Below are 15,900 nucleotides of genomic sequence, written 5' to 3'. Positions count from 1 at the left end.
TACACAGAAAATGTGCAGTTAAGTCTAATTAGTTCATGTTTTGTTACAGGCTTAGTAATTATTAGCTCCTTTTCTGATTGATATTTTCAAGATCATTGCAACAATCATTATATAGAGCTTTTTAAGGTAGTATTTAAGAATTCAAATCCAGCCCAGACAATGTATTCCCAATAGTATTTAGGCCTGTTGCCAATTTGCATCCCTTCTACAGTGCTGGCTTTGCATGAACAGAAAAAAAAAAAGAAAAGAAAAGAAAAGAAAAAAGAATAGCTGCATTTCAAAAGCAAAACTAAAAATCATATCCAACATTTTATGCAAAGGTCAGCGGAAGCAAATCTGTAGTAACATGGGAATTTTGAAAAGTAAGGATTTCAAGTCTTTGCAAGTGTTTTTCGACATTACATAACTTTTTACTTTTCAACAACACATTTCAAATATACAGTCCACATCCTGATAAGAATTCTCTTAACATAATGTTGGTGCTTTAAACAATGGTTAACACACACAAAAAATTCTAAACATGGTGAAAAAGACTTAGCAATTAATTTTAATCGCATCAGCATTATTTTGGCATTTAACAGCATGTTGGCCTACTGTCCTTGCTTTCTTACCAGTAGTCCACCACTGTCATATATAGATACATAAAACTGAAGCTTTTATTAAAGAACAAGTGTCTTAGTCAAACAAAATCAAAATCAAAATAAAAGCCTAGAGACATGAACTTGAGCGCCAGCCTCGCCTCCTTTGTTTACCAGCACCAGCCGACTGCCTGGATTCCCCAACATAACGCAGAGCCATCCAGTGGCTGAAGAATGCACTGCGAGGAGGCGGGTTTAACTCGCGGAAGCCTGTGCGGGTCCTTGGAGCAGCTCGCCCAGAGACAGCGCGGCCGGATCCGCGTTAACCGTCGCTGCTACGGAGCAGTAGAGACAGTGCTGTTTGCATGCCCTCATGTAGAGTCCACCACCTTTAGACCACTGTCCTGGAGTCAGTGGTTTCCATTTGGTCCCCATCTTCTGACAAGCATCAATACAATTGGCTGTGGTTGCTTTCGTTTTGAACAAAGAAGGATCATCAACCAGAAGTCAAACCTCTCTCTGCACAAACACCTAACAGACTCAAATTTGTGGCATCGCAGCTTAGAGAACAGCTCTATGTCTTCCACTAGCAAGAGTCCCTCTGTTAAAAGGTGCTGGGATAGCAGGACCTTCATGATTAGTCTTCATGTGAATACCATGAAAGCCTGTATCTGCTTAAAAGCCAGAATCTTCAGCCACCTTCTCATGTGCATGTTGTCTGGTTTCATGGGCTGTAGCACGTGTGCCTACAAATTCAGCCAAAGCCGTCAAGCATCAAATGCTAACAGGAGCCAGAAAGAAGCAGGCAGACTTCAAGGAAATAAAATACAACCTTCCTGTCTCCTTGAAAGCACCTCTACACCAGCTCTGTTCAGTCAAAGTTTAATACCTCAGTCCATCCAATAAAATCATACTTGCCAGAAATACAACCATGCTATATCAGGAAATACCAGAATCCTCAAGGGGCAATATGACTTTTTTTTTTAGTTTACAAAATTTTAAATTTATTTTGTTTTAAAGTAAAATAATCAAAAATATGTTTGTCAAAGAAAATATAACATTCATATTTTTACCTGATGAGGCTTCACATATATTAAGCATTATATGACTCTTTATGCAATCCCATACTCCCTTGGACAAAAAATCCATAGAGGTCTGTTTTATTATACAGAGACTTTTTCTTCTGAAAATCTCTATAAATGAATCTTTGGTGGTAGCAGCCACAATTGTGCAGCACAAGGACCTAACACAACATGCAACAGGTTTGAAAATTCAAGGGATTTGGCTGCATTCTTGCACATGTCCTTAATAAAGTATAGGGTCATCCTTGTTTAAAGCTTAACAAGACAAGGCAAAATCCAAATGATCAGATTTCCCTGTCAAGAGGCAAATTGTTGCTTCTTGGGTGTTCTAAAGCTCTCTGGGATTTTTTAGTTTTCTGTGTACAGTAAATGGGCTGTAGAAACATAATTATCTTCTGTGAAATGGAACAAGAGACCCTTACAAAGCATAATGAAGTCCTGCATATCTTAATCCATTTTCTTAATGGCCAGTGTATTCATGATTCTTACTGTTGTGAATTCAGTTTTGCAGTGACTCTGCCTTACACAGAGTCAGGGTGATGACAGTAAAGCTCATACCTGCTTAGGGAAGGGGGACTTGAGCATGACTGGATCACCATTTGTAAGATCATCTTGGGAATGTCCATGATGGCTTCCCAACCAAGCAGGTTTCCCACAGGGTCTAGGCAGGCTTAACCCAGGGCTGTGGGAAACTTCATGTATCTCATGTATCATTGGCCTGGAGAAGATGGCTAAACTCCAGTGCTTTCAAACCTGGATCCCAAACAGCCCTTGAGAAAGAGCAGAGGTGGAGGGTGATTTGTGGGGATCTGCCAGACTGCACGGCTCATTTCATCTCTAACTGCGTGTACAGGTGTTCACGTGCTGTATTGAATAGAACTGGAAGCACTCAGCCTCTTCATTATTATTTTTCAAGTTTGAAACCTGGATTTGATGAACCAAGGTTTCATCAATCGCTCATCAATTCAATGAGTGCCAAACATGGAATTCTCCTGGCTCGAGGAAGGAAATGTGTTTGACAAAACCCTTACCCACTATTCACCCTTGCCTTGGACTGATCTCTGTAAAGGCATATTAATACCATAATAATGCTGCTATTAAGAACAACATTGTTTTTCATACAAAATTTATGATTCCTTCCCTCTTTTTTTTTAACTCCTGTTTTTAAGCCTTTTAAGCCTTTAAGCCTTCAAGCTGTCTCCTGTGCACTAGCCACTTCTTGTTACTTGTATGTCTGGGAAGTTTTGCACACTTAGAATCTATAAGACTGATGAATGAGGGATTGACGGTTCCTGTCCATCCCTCTATTCCCCAGCCAGTTCTTGCTGGCGTAAGCAGAAGTAAGGAAGAGTAAGTATGTGTGGTATATGTGCAATCTTTCACAACAGCCTATCAGCTGCATAGCCTCACTATGTAAAAAAAAAGGATGCAAACACAAACATTCCCTGAGAGGGAGAAGTTTAGTTTTAAGAAGTAGTGGCTGCAGGTAAGAATTTTTAGATTACTTTATTTATGATTTTTTTTATTTATGAACAGGCTGGGGTTTTTTGTTTGTTTTTTTTTTGTAATCTCTATAATCTTACTTTATAATCACCTTCCACCATTTCCCGTACGTTTCTTAACTTACCAACGAAACACCGCCAATGATTCCCTTCTGCAGGGTACTTGGTAAGCTTCTGTATTGAACACAAGCATCTGGGGCTCCCTAGAAGAAAGCTTAACAGACAACACAGAGATTTTGGGCCTGAAAATCTGAATTTAGACTTCATTTGAAAGCCAAGTTGAACTTTATATATATAGTATTGGTATATATATATATGGTATTGTAGATTTGGACTCTCCAAAGTTTACACTGCAGTCCCTCCCTAATATCTAGGCTTGGCTTAGCTTTAAAGCACTGCTTAGATGGAAAAGACAATTTTACATACAAAAGCATTTGGGGAAATAAGAAAGTTTAATCCTTTCTGAATCACCATCTATATCAGAATAAAGGACAGTATAAGCCTAGAGTCATTAGAGCTCTGTGCCACTGCAGGTCCTTCTTATGCCAGCAACTCTTAGAGATCCAAGTCAGATTGCTTTCCATTTTTCACTGCTTTTTTGATGATCAAGAATTTTTGGTCACTGGCCTCTTCCAATCTTTCCCATATACAGTCTTTCCTATATATAGCTTTCTATAGTTGTAAGAATTTTCATTTAGGGAAGGCTTCTGATTTTTTTCAGTATCAACAGTTATTTTGTTTTCCTTTTATTTTTTGTTATTATGGAGTAATCCAGAACAGTCCACTGAGAATCAGTTTGATTGTTATATTTTATTATGTCTGCATTACATACAAACAAGATGGTATGATGCTTAATACATTATGAACCTGGAGATCTACCGTCTAGTCTCTGCTCTGCCACAAGCATGATGGACAAGGGCGATCTTTTCACTGAGTTCCTATACCTAGTTATTTCTAAAAGAGAAAACAGTGTACCAACCTCTTCTAATAACTAGAATTATTATTATCAACAAGCACTGTTAGCACATTACTATTTTCCCTCAATCTTTTAGTTTTGTTCTCAAACCATGGCCATATCCAGCTGTGAACCTTGTTTTGAGAATTACTTAATTTAGTTTGAATGAGAGCAGTTTGATGAAAATTGCTTTAGGTTTAGAAGTATTTCTGTTAATCACAGAAGCCGTAAGTTCCTATTGTAGTTATATGTATATAATTAATTGTGGGTTTGCATTTTTTTTAAAGCAGACCTAACTGCTTCCTACTTCCACTGGAAATTGTGAAAGTATCATAGAAAGAAGAATGAGAGGTATTACTTTTGGCTCCAGGAGGCTTCAGTATAATAAAGGAGGTAGTATGGAAATCTCATTCAGCTGTTCTCACCAGTCTTCCACATCAGTATTGATAGCACAGATTACTGCATAGTCTTCTAGGCTTTTTGCATCCATAAGCAAACCAAAGAGCTCCTGTAAGCTCTTTAAGCAAGTGTGTAAAACACATGTACTACATCTGACCCATATCATGTATTTTTGTGGCTTGTCCGACTTCCAGACTCTTTAAGATCTAATGATCTCTAGCTCTTTTGGCTGCAGAGGCAATCTGTTCTTAGCTGGAAGATTATCACCAATCTAGTGATACCACCTGAATCTGCAGACAGCCTGAAACAGCGGCTCATAACTGACTTTTACTAGCCTTGTGAATGTTTTGGTCTCACAGAGCAACAATTACACTTCAGTGTCACCATAACTGTTGAATGACTATTCATTTAGTACCTAGACTGGCCTGAGAGTAGATTTGGGGCTGGAGAATTAAAATTTGTTAAATGAAGGGAAAAAAATTAAAGGAGACTCAGAAAACTATGGAAGAAAGAGAAGTAGAGAGAGGATAGGAAAGTGAAAACAAAGAAAGGGATCAAAAGAAGATATATTTTTCCTACAAACTGGTAAGTTTGACTTGGATTTACTGAATTTAAACAAACAAGCAAACAAACAAATGACTACATATCAGATTACAATATCAGAGTGGTAAACTGACTTGTGGACTGAATCCAAACCAATTTATCCAGACTGTGGTTCTCTCCTTGATGTCTTCTTTCATGGCAGGAAATTGCTAGGCTGTCAACTAGATGAAATGTCCTGAAGATCCAGTCTCTGTCAGTTTTGCTCCCAATGTTTTACATATCCTTTTTGCAAATGACTGGATTTACATAACCAAATGCTGTTATCCCTCATCACGATCACATGACAGGCATACTTCCAGTCACAGACTGTGGGCAATAACTCCATAAAAAAAGCCATAACCCAACCAAATTATTGCCTTTTAAACTATAAAAAAAGGGTAGTATGTTTCCCCATGTGGAAATTGCCCTAAGAGCATGGCAACTGTAGAGCCCTGGATTTTTGCCATAACCAAGAAATAATCATTTAGTATAGAATCTGACTATTCCAAATGAGCCTAACCTTCCCTTGCATTAAGATTCAGACATAGGGACAGTCATAGGTAATTAATATCTCTTGTTGTGCTGATAATTCATATGTAATATATATTGTAACTGTTGTAACATATATAACTTAATTTGGCATGCTGATATTGTGCACACACCTGCTCGTCTCCTTTGGTTATTTTGTTTTCCATCATTTCTGAAGATTTTTTTCCAATTCCCTGTTTCATAATAGGAAGGAAGTGATCTGAAGAGCCAGAATGATTTCCATCTAAACTGCTCTTTTTGTCTGCACTACAAAAACTAACATCCTTTTGCCAACATTTGCTTAGACATTTTTCAAATCATAAGAAAGGAAATTATGGGAGTGAGAATACAAAAATGAAGCAAAATCCGCTTTTTACCATAAAGTGTGCATTGGAAATGAGTGAGCTTCCTACTGTTCAGAACATATATGTGAACAGTAGGAGACAATGAGTGCTCTAAGGACTGTCTCCTGCCTGCCGACACAGTAAAGCAATCGGAAGCAAGAAAGCTGTTTGCCTTTTCAAAAAAAAAAAAAAAACAGTCTTTTTTGAGAGCTTGTGGCAGAGTTCTTTATTTTCATTTCCCTTCTGATGCTCCACAGTCTCACTGGACTTTTAAAGCTACCTACAGCTACCCTCTCCTCTATCCTTCCTGGTCCTGGGATGCTATCGTTACTTAGCATTTTCCCTGGATTTCCAGAGATTCCCAAAGCCTTTTCCCAGAGTCTTTGACTTTGCTATTACTTGCACAAAGCTGTATGCAAGGAGTTCTGTTAGTCCCGTTATACATACAAAAGAAAGGACTATTGTATGTATTTTTGCGGATTTGCTTTTTTCTTAATAACACACAGTATTTACTAATGGGAGTTTTGTGAAGAACAAAGGTGAAAGAGGAAGGGAACAACATTGTGTATGGATAGGTATAAGGGTGATAACACTGATTCAACCTGCTCACTACAAAACAAGTATCGTTTTCTGTATATGTTGGCATTACTCAAGAACTAAGATATGCAAAATATCAAGTTCTGGAGCCCATTTATCTGAAGTTTTGTCCAGGATACAATTAATGTTTAACCTAATCCAAATGTTCTGCAGTATTGCCAACTCCAAACCTTCAGAAAGCATGAGTCTGAGTGCCTGAAGTCTTGAGATTACCATTACAAATCACAAGGGTTTCATTCTTTTTTTATATTGAATATAGCTAGTTTCTTTGTGTTCAGCTTCTGGTTTGTAAGTTGTTAGGCAATGTCCATATCACTTTTTTTTTTCCTACAATCATAAGTGCTAGAAACTGAAGGCTTTTATGTCTATTCGCTCGATTGATTGATTGGCTGAATGACAGATAAATGCTAATACTCCAGGAAAAATATCTAAAGCAGCTGGTGGTATAAGAAAAAACTCTGACTCTTGTAAGACATGATACGATTGTGAGACTAGTGAAACTCTGCCTCTGAAGTTCCTAAAACTCCCATTCACTAAAGTGCAGCATTTTATTGTCCTAAACTGACAACACCTTAAACTGACAAAATATTAAAATTTGACTGTTAGTCTTTTGATTTATCAAACAATGGTAAACGTGCCAGTCTGCAAGATAAAGTTAGCACTATCTACAGAGAGGCTGAAATGAGCTCTAGTGGCATAATTGGGTCATAGTAAAGCTAATACAGAAAATGAAACAGATTCGCCAGCCTGGGGGTCTCAGTTCGTTTTGCAGACTCTCTGTCTATGCCACCAGTCAGATACTGTCCACCATACAGAGTAACTGAAGCCTTCAGTGAAATTCAGTTTGAGGTGAAAGAACAGCCCAAGACCTATATACCTCTCTGGTTTTGGCCTTGTGCAAGGGTTAAATGTAACACCTTGAACAAATCTCCCACAGAGAGATAAATTCCTCCTTAGAAAAATAGTAAGATAAGATAGACAGAGAGTCCTTTTTCAAGAAAAAAAGAGAGAAACCAAAGCAACCAAAGGGAGAAAAAAAGGCTTCACAGTTTATCCAAACACAGAGGTTTTTGTTCTTTCCTAGTTTGATTTTTTTAGTGAGATAACTTGTCATAACCCTATCATTGCAGAAGTTCTTCATGGGGATTTGTGTAATGAAGCAAATGCTTTTTTTTTCCAAAAAAAGAGGAGGGAAGGAAAATAATTACTTAATCTAATAAAATTAGAATCTTAAAAAAACCACCTTGTACAGTTCCTAAGTGAAACCAACAAATAATCTAGGCATATTCTTTTTCTGAAAGGGTTAGTTGGTTAACTTTTCTCACAGGTATGTCTGGTTTTCTTTAATTCACCACAGACTTGAGAAGAAAAAAGCATGAGAAAAGTAGAACCAGAGTTAGCTACCTCTCATTCCCACCTAGTTCAGAAATGGATTCAACAGGATTTAATAAAAGAAGAAGAAGAAAAAAGGGTCAAAAGTTTTACCCTGAGTCTAAACAGCACGGTGGGCCACAGCAGGTAAGGGCAATTTCTGTAGTAAGCGGAAGAGAAACAAATGAAATAACTGGCATCATGCCCAACCACTCACTGCCAATTCACCAGCAAAATGGTTGTTTACAAGCAAGTCAACTGGGAAAAGCAAGTGGAATGAACGGGGATGAGATCTGAGTGCCTGCTTCTGAACTGTACAACTCCTGTTCTCAACCATGCGCTCTCTTCAAGAGGGAATATTTAAGATTTTTTCTAATGTTATGCATATTCATATTCTTATGCTTATGCCTATTCATTGGTGCACTCAGCCCTAACTATGAAGTCATCTTCACTTAAAAAAGCACTGGCAGTCCTCAGCCCAGATGCATTTTACTCTAAATATTTTAACATTTTTTTTTGTTTGTAAGCAATCTGCATGTTAAAATAAATATCTGTCTATTGTTTAAATGTTTTAATAAAGAATGGCTCTTTTGACAAAACCAGAACACTTCATCAAAATTTACTTTTTTCTAGAAAATATTTTTCTTAAAAAACATATATTTCTTAACCAGCTATTATTTACATTATACATTTTTTTCAAGGATTTCAGTGCTCTCTTGTCCCTTAAGAAATAATTCATAAGAGAACATAATATCATTTTTCAGATACCTGCCAGGTTATTCATTTGTTTGATAATTTTCCAGCTGTTTCAAGCCTGGTACCCAGCATTATTGAATACAATTATCTCATAGCCTCATCTGGATTTTCGCAGTGGAAGATGCTGCACTTATACAACTTTGGAGCTTTACTCTTGATGACCAGTCCTATGTAGGAAATAACTGCAGAGATTCAATGTTCAGTTGCAAAAAGCAGGTGCACAAGAAAAAACACCTGTCGTGATGTAGTCTTCATTATGTTTTCATAGCCTGAAGCAGATAGTTTGAACTCATGTTCACTTGTCCTGTTGTAATTCTAGTTGTCCCTCAGTACTGAAATGACTAGGGTACTTAAATCACATAAAAATTAAATCACTTAAGATTTATTAAAATATTCTTTTTATCTCTTTTTTTTTTTTTTGATAGTAAACAAGGTTGAACAAGCAGAACTTGTTTTCTCCACCAGATTCAAACACCCAATTAGGTTTAAGTGAATTAAAGCTGAATTGAACTGAATTAAAATCTGACATTGTGGTTGCTACATCCAACAGCCAATTAGTTTAAATGATTCACATTTCTATAAAAATATGGGAAAAAGACTAGAAAAATAGTAGATCTAGTAGATGACTGAATCCGGTCCTCTATTATTTTAGCATTTAGCATTTTAGCAACTACAGCATAAAATTGTATTACTAAATGTATCAAACTACATCTTAAAACTAATGGGATTACTTGCCTGTGTTCATACATGAAGGCTATTCAACAGCCCCATTCTTCTTTTTCATAATGTTTTCAGAATTTGGGGAAAATTATGGAAAAGGTTCTCATGGAAGCTAATTCCAGGCACATGAAGCACAAGAATGTGACCAGGAAAACTGAGGTGGATTGAGAACTGGCTGAATGGCAGAGCTCAGAGGGTTGTGCTCAGCGGCGCAGTCTAGTTGGAGGCCTGTAGCCAGCAGTGTCCCCCAGGGGTCAGTACTGGGTCCAGTCTTGTTCAACTTCTTCATCAATGACCTGGATGAAGGGACAGAGTGCACCCTCAGCAAGTTTGCTGACGATACAAAACTGGGAGGAGTGGCGGATACACCAGAGGGCTGTGCTGCCATTCAGAGAGACCTGGACAGGCTGGAGAGGTGGGCAGAGAGGAACCTCATGAAGTTCAACAAAGGCAAGTGCAGGGTCCTGCACCTGGGGAGGAATAACCCCGTGCACCAGTACAGGTTGGGGGTTGACCTGCTGGAAAGCAGCTCTGAGGAGAAGGACCTGGGAGTGCTGGTGGACACCAAGTTAAGCATGAGGCAGCAATGTGCCCTTGTGGCCAAGAAGGCCAATGGTATCCTGGGCTGCATCAGGAAGAGTGTTGCCGGCAGGTCGAGGGAGGGGATCCTCCCCCTCTACTCAGCCCTGGTGAGGCCACAGCTGGAGTACTGCGTCCAGTTCTGGGCTCCCCAGTACAAGAGGGATGTGGCACTACTGCAGCGAGTCCAGCGAAGGGCTACAAAGATGATTAGGGGACTGGAGCATCTCTCTTATGAGGAAAGGCTGAGAGAGCTGGGCCTGTTTAGCTTGGAGAAGAGAAGACTGAGAGGGGATCTTATCAATGTGTACAAGTATCTGAAGGGAGGGTGTCGAGAGGATGGAGCCAGACTCTTTTCAGTGGTGCCCAGCGACAGGATGCGAGGCAACGGGCACAAACTGAAACACAGGCAGTTCCATCTGAACATGAGGAAAAACTTCTTTACTGTGAGGGTGACAGAGCACTGGAACAGGTTGCCCCGAGAGGTGGTGGAGTCTCCTTCTCTGGAGATATTCAAAACCCACCTGGATGCAGTCCTGTGCAATGTGCTCTAGGTGACCCTGCTTGGGCAGGGGGGTTAGACTAGATGATCTCCAGAGGTCCCTTCCAACCTCAACCATTCTGTGATTCTGTGAAAAGCCAATGCAGATTTATTTAGGGTGAATCACACTTGACCAACCTGGTTCCCTTCTAGATGAAACAATTTGCTCAGTGGACAGGGGAGAACTGTTGATGTCATCTTTCTTGATTTTAGCAAAGTGTTTGACATGGTCTCCTGCAACATCTTTGTTAACAAGCTGCTAAGATACAGACTGGACAGAAGGATCATAAGATTGATGAAAAACTGGCTGACCTACCAAGCTCAAAGCAGGTTGGTTAATGCCAACCAGTGTTAATAGCAGCTAGTAATGAGTGGAGTTTGTCAGGGGTCAGTACTGGATCCAATACTATTCAATATCCTTATAAACGATATACGAGACTGAATGCACCCTCATCAAGTCTGACACTAGACTGGGAGGAAATGCAGACACATTGCAGGAAGTGCCATCATACAGACAGACCTTGAAAAGCAATCCAAATCCCTGAAGGACAGAGAGCTGCACAGGAGCCAGCCAGGGTCCCTGGCAGCCATGAAGGACAACAGCATCCTGGGCTTCATGAGCAAGAGAATCACCAGATCAAGGGATGTAGCTATTCCACTCTACTCAGCACTTGTTAGGTCACACCAGGAAAACTGTGTCCAGCTTTGGTCTCCCCAGTTCTAGAGAGACATTGAAAAACTGCAGCGGGTCCAATGGAGAGCCACCGAGATGATTACAGGGATGGAAAACTTGACATATGGTTACAGGTTGAAGGAACTGGATTTGTTCAGTCTAGAAGACAGAAGGTTCAGAAGGAATCTAATTACAGTCTTCCGATACCTAAAGGTAGTTATGGGGAAGATGGAGGTACTCTCTTCACAAGGTTAAATGGTGACAAAACAGGAGGCAATGGGCTTTAGGGGAAATTCTGTCTGGATATAAGAATAATGTTCTTCACCATGAGAACAATTAAATGTTGAAATAAGCTGCCCAGAGAAGTAGTGGAATCCCTCACTGGAAGTATTCAAGACTTGGCTTAACATTGCCATGGAAAACCTATCTAAGGCCCTACTTTCAACAGAGGGTGGGATCAGATGATTTCCAGGGGTCCCTTCCAACCTTTTAATGACTTCTTAATTATTCAGTGATTATTTTGCTTTGGTATCCTTGCTCTCAGCTTGCATATAGGTTTAAACTTTCTGTTGGTCACTGAAATCCCTGAATACAAAACTGATCACTATCCACTTTTGAAGATTTTATATTTTTTCTAAAATTATACTTACTTTCTGAAATCAAAAAAGTATTTAAAGTACATGAGAAAGAATATGTGTATGGTGTGTTGATGATCAGTCCCCTCTGAATTTGCAAGAGCATCAAAGTGCTAAGTGAAATAAAAATGAGAACACATTCCTTATCTGGCTCAAATGTTCATGTGATTTCAACAGGAGAGACATATAATGAGTCTTTGAATTTAAGTTACATAGCCTCTGAGTCCCCCCTCCAGTTATCAAGCTGCAACTCGAGTCACATTACACTTATATAAGAGTGGGGCAGGACTAAGCCAAAGGAGGTGGGACAATTTTCAAAGGAGAAACTTCAACACAGGGCCAAATTCTACTCTCAGTTACACACATGTGACTGTCACAGTGATTTCAGTGGGATAGTCAGGGGTAACCACAGGTAGAGCACCTTTGTGACATGGCGCAGATGTGAAAAATCCAAATGTAGAACATCCTCATGCATGAGCATCTCATTTTTAAACAACCACTTTATTGTGGATGGCAAGCAACAGAGCTTTAAATAGGAGCATGATCTACTGCATCACATTTGAAAGTAAACCTTTAGTCCATGTTGGATCCACTTTCATCCTCTTACAGTTGCTACAAAATATGGCAAATATACAGTAATAGACACTGAAAAGTGAAATGGAGAGTCTGTGAAACTTCTCAAAATACTTTGAATTTCTCTACTTGTTGAAGTGTTTGTCTCATCTCCAACACCACAGCATCAGGCTTTGTTCAGAGCTAAATTCTAAAATTCTRTGTACCGCTTTTTTGTCTTAGAGGATTCCTGCCTTCTTATCTGTGCATTTCTGTTATCATGTAAGTTTGCAAGTGCAATAAAATGGCAATGAAGATTTAAAATACACAGTTTTTATATACAAGTAAAGGAAACTTTAACATGACTCACAATACGGATTCGCCATTTTGAATAGACCAGATAGACTTTGCAGTAAATTTCATCAATGTCTGTATAAGAATGTAAGTTCAACAATATTAATTCTTACCAACCATTTGCTGGAGTGCCAATAAATTTTATCATTAGTAGCTGAGGTACAGTCACATGGAAAGGAAGAGAAAAACATCAGTAGAAAAGCAAACTGCTGACTGGAATGCCTTTGTGCAATCTATCTTCCATCTAAGATCAGCTCATCAGCTCATATGAGAGCTCCCTCTATACCATTAATGCTATGTGGCCATACGAGCAATGCTAACGGGATGAATCATATGACGGGCAGTGCAGCTGCCTGTTATCCGAGCTTGGGAACTTTGGCTGTGCTGCCAGGAACCCCTAGGACAGAATGCATACTGCAACCTTGCTCAGAAGTCGTGCTTCAGTCCACTGCGCACTTCCATTTAAATAAAAGAGGATAGAGAGGGGGAAGGGAAAGGGGAAGAGGAAGGGAGAAGGGAAAAGGAAAGGGGAAAGGAAAGGGAAAGGGAAAAAAGAAATAACAAGATAACCTGTATTATTAAAGCTATACAAGTATTAAGCTATATAAGTATTAAAGCTATTGTAGACTACAGAAGGGATTCCCATTATATTTTCTTTTTGCTTGAAAAATGTTGTTGTAGCTCTTTAACCAAGTGATTTCACTACCATCTTTGAGAACTGATTGCCTATATATCCTCAGCCTAGTGCCTTGGCTTTGGAAGGTCAGAGTGGGATCAAAACCAGGAACAAAGACGCATGAATCATACATGCATTAAATTTATTAGGGTAAGCTCTACTGAGGCCATACTTGGAACAGATTCTTAAATAGTTAAAAGTCAGAAATTAGTTGTGCCAGGTAATACTGTGATACAATAACTTCCAGAAGTCTCTGGAAGCAAGCTTCATCTCTCACTATGCTTTAGCTATACCAGAGTTGATGAAGAAAATTAAAACTGGGATGTTAGGTGATAACAAGAGAAGAATCCTAGGCAACTAGGTGATATTTAATGCATAACAGCATTAAATGCTGTCCATTGTGGCAGCCTAGAACTCAGTGCAGGCTAATTTACATTACGTGTGGGATAAATGATTTCCCCAAGAAAGACTGGCCTCTTARCTATTTTTTGCAGAACACAAGAGGACATGTGACTACCTACGGAAAACCAGAAAGACTAAGCTGTCTCCCTGCCAGGCTATGGCACAGTTGGCCCTAGGTACTCCTGAATCTCACTCGTGTATGCTGAAGCCATCTGAAACTCCTTCTCCAGTAGCATAAGGAGAAAGCATCACATGCTTTCTCTGTAGTATATGATAAATTCAGATTCTGTTTTTCATACAAAAAAGGCAGAACTCATTCAGTAACAAAATAAAATTCATAGTGAATAATCAATATGTTTGATAAGAAAAATARCACAAAAAGTGTGTAAGAGGAATATTAACTGATCATCTCTCTAGGGGAACCAGGAAATATATTCACAAATAATGTATTCAACAAAAGGCAGAGAAAAATCATTGAAAAAATCATTCTGCAAATAATGTTTGAAAAGTACTCATCTTAACCCAGCTTCACACAGCTGTCACTAAAATTTACCACACCTGACTGCCCTTTACCATTGTGATTAACACTAATAAAAAAAAAATCTAATGATGTTTTATTACCCTGTCAGAAAAAAAAGCCCTGCACAGGGCAAGTGGGTGAGTAAAAATTTGCAGCGCTGACTTAGAGTCATAAATATTGCTGATTAATAAAGTGTGGTCCCTATGATATACCTTTAATTACTCTTTCCACTGTTTTACTCACTTGGGGCCTGATTGTGGCTGGCTGGAGTCAGTAGTACTGTGCCACAGATATACACGGAGATGGGCTCAGGCTCCTTGTGGGAAATACCGACTATCTTCAAATATCATTGACATTCATAGGATATAAGAAACCCGAATGCCTTGTTGGATTTAAATAAAAAAAAAAAGACACAGATGTTTTCCTTGTACTTTTGCTGGAAACCAATTTGATTCATAAATCCTGGCATTCTCCACAGATTCTCCAAGAAACATGTAGTTTTATCCAAAGCATTGTCAGGAGAACAGTCTAAGGCATCTTTTCCTTAGGATGGTGCACTATTCTTCTTCTCAGCAGAAGATAAGGAAAAGCATAAGCTCCAGAATCAACAAGAAGCCCAATAATGATAGGACTTGAAAATACTGAGCAATGAAGAAGTAAGAAAATAATTTAAGGAGACAGCATTTTTACCTCATGTTTATGTTATGTCTTTGAGGCAGATTCCTACTTTGCGCTAAGTTCTGTCCTTCAATACGTACTTGGATTGCTCCTGTTATTCCCTGTACCTACACAATAAGGGGCAGATTTTGGCCTACAGGGTTTTTTTGCCTTTTTGTTTGTTTGATTTTTTTGTTTGTTTATAATTGAATGTAAAGGTAGCAACCTATCATAAGTCATAAGAATGTATGTCAGCTAAGATAGTGAGATGTTTATTCTGTGATCACATTGACTTAGAAGTTCTTATTAAACTGAGTATTTATAAAACATCAGCAAAGGAAGCAATGTCATAGGATAAGATTTCACTTGACAAAAAACTAATGGTAGCTAAAAGACAATATTCAAACTGTTAGTTTTGGAGATTTTATGTTTTCTACAGATACCTACAAAGCAATTCCACAGGTGCCAAAGACCAGCAACACAGAAGAGCAAAAAGAAGAAAACTCTTCTTCAAGACAATAGGGAATAGTTTGAGGAAATCATATTGAGACACAACATGCCTTGGGGTCATTTCAGGAAATTAAGTCTGCTGAAGAGACATTTTATTAGGTAAAATGTCACATTTGTAGACTGTTGTTTCATAATCCCTTTTTTTTAATGCTATGTTCCTGCTACAGAATAAATACTACTTTAAGAAGCCTGTCCAGTGGTCACAAAGTCATGAAAAGAATAATACAAGTACCAAAGCAGCTTATTTAAAGGAATTTTGACCAAGGTCTAATATAGGAATGGGAGACTTAAGGAATTCTGTTCCTGCCCCTACCTCAGTAGCCCTCTCTCATTATCTCAGCATCAGAGGACGCGTGTGATGATATTGCACCTCTGTCCAGCCTCCCC

Source organism: Apteryx rowi, unplaced genomic scaffold, assembly GCF_003343035.1.
Source record: "Apteryx rowi isolate R43461 unplaced genomic scaffold, aptRow1 scaffold_143, whole genome shotgun sequence".
NCBI lineage: Eukaryota > Metazoa > Chordata > Aves > Apterygiformes > Apterygidae > Apteryx > Apteryx rowi.
This window is presented reverse-complemented; position numbering follows the sequence as displayed.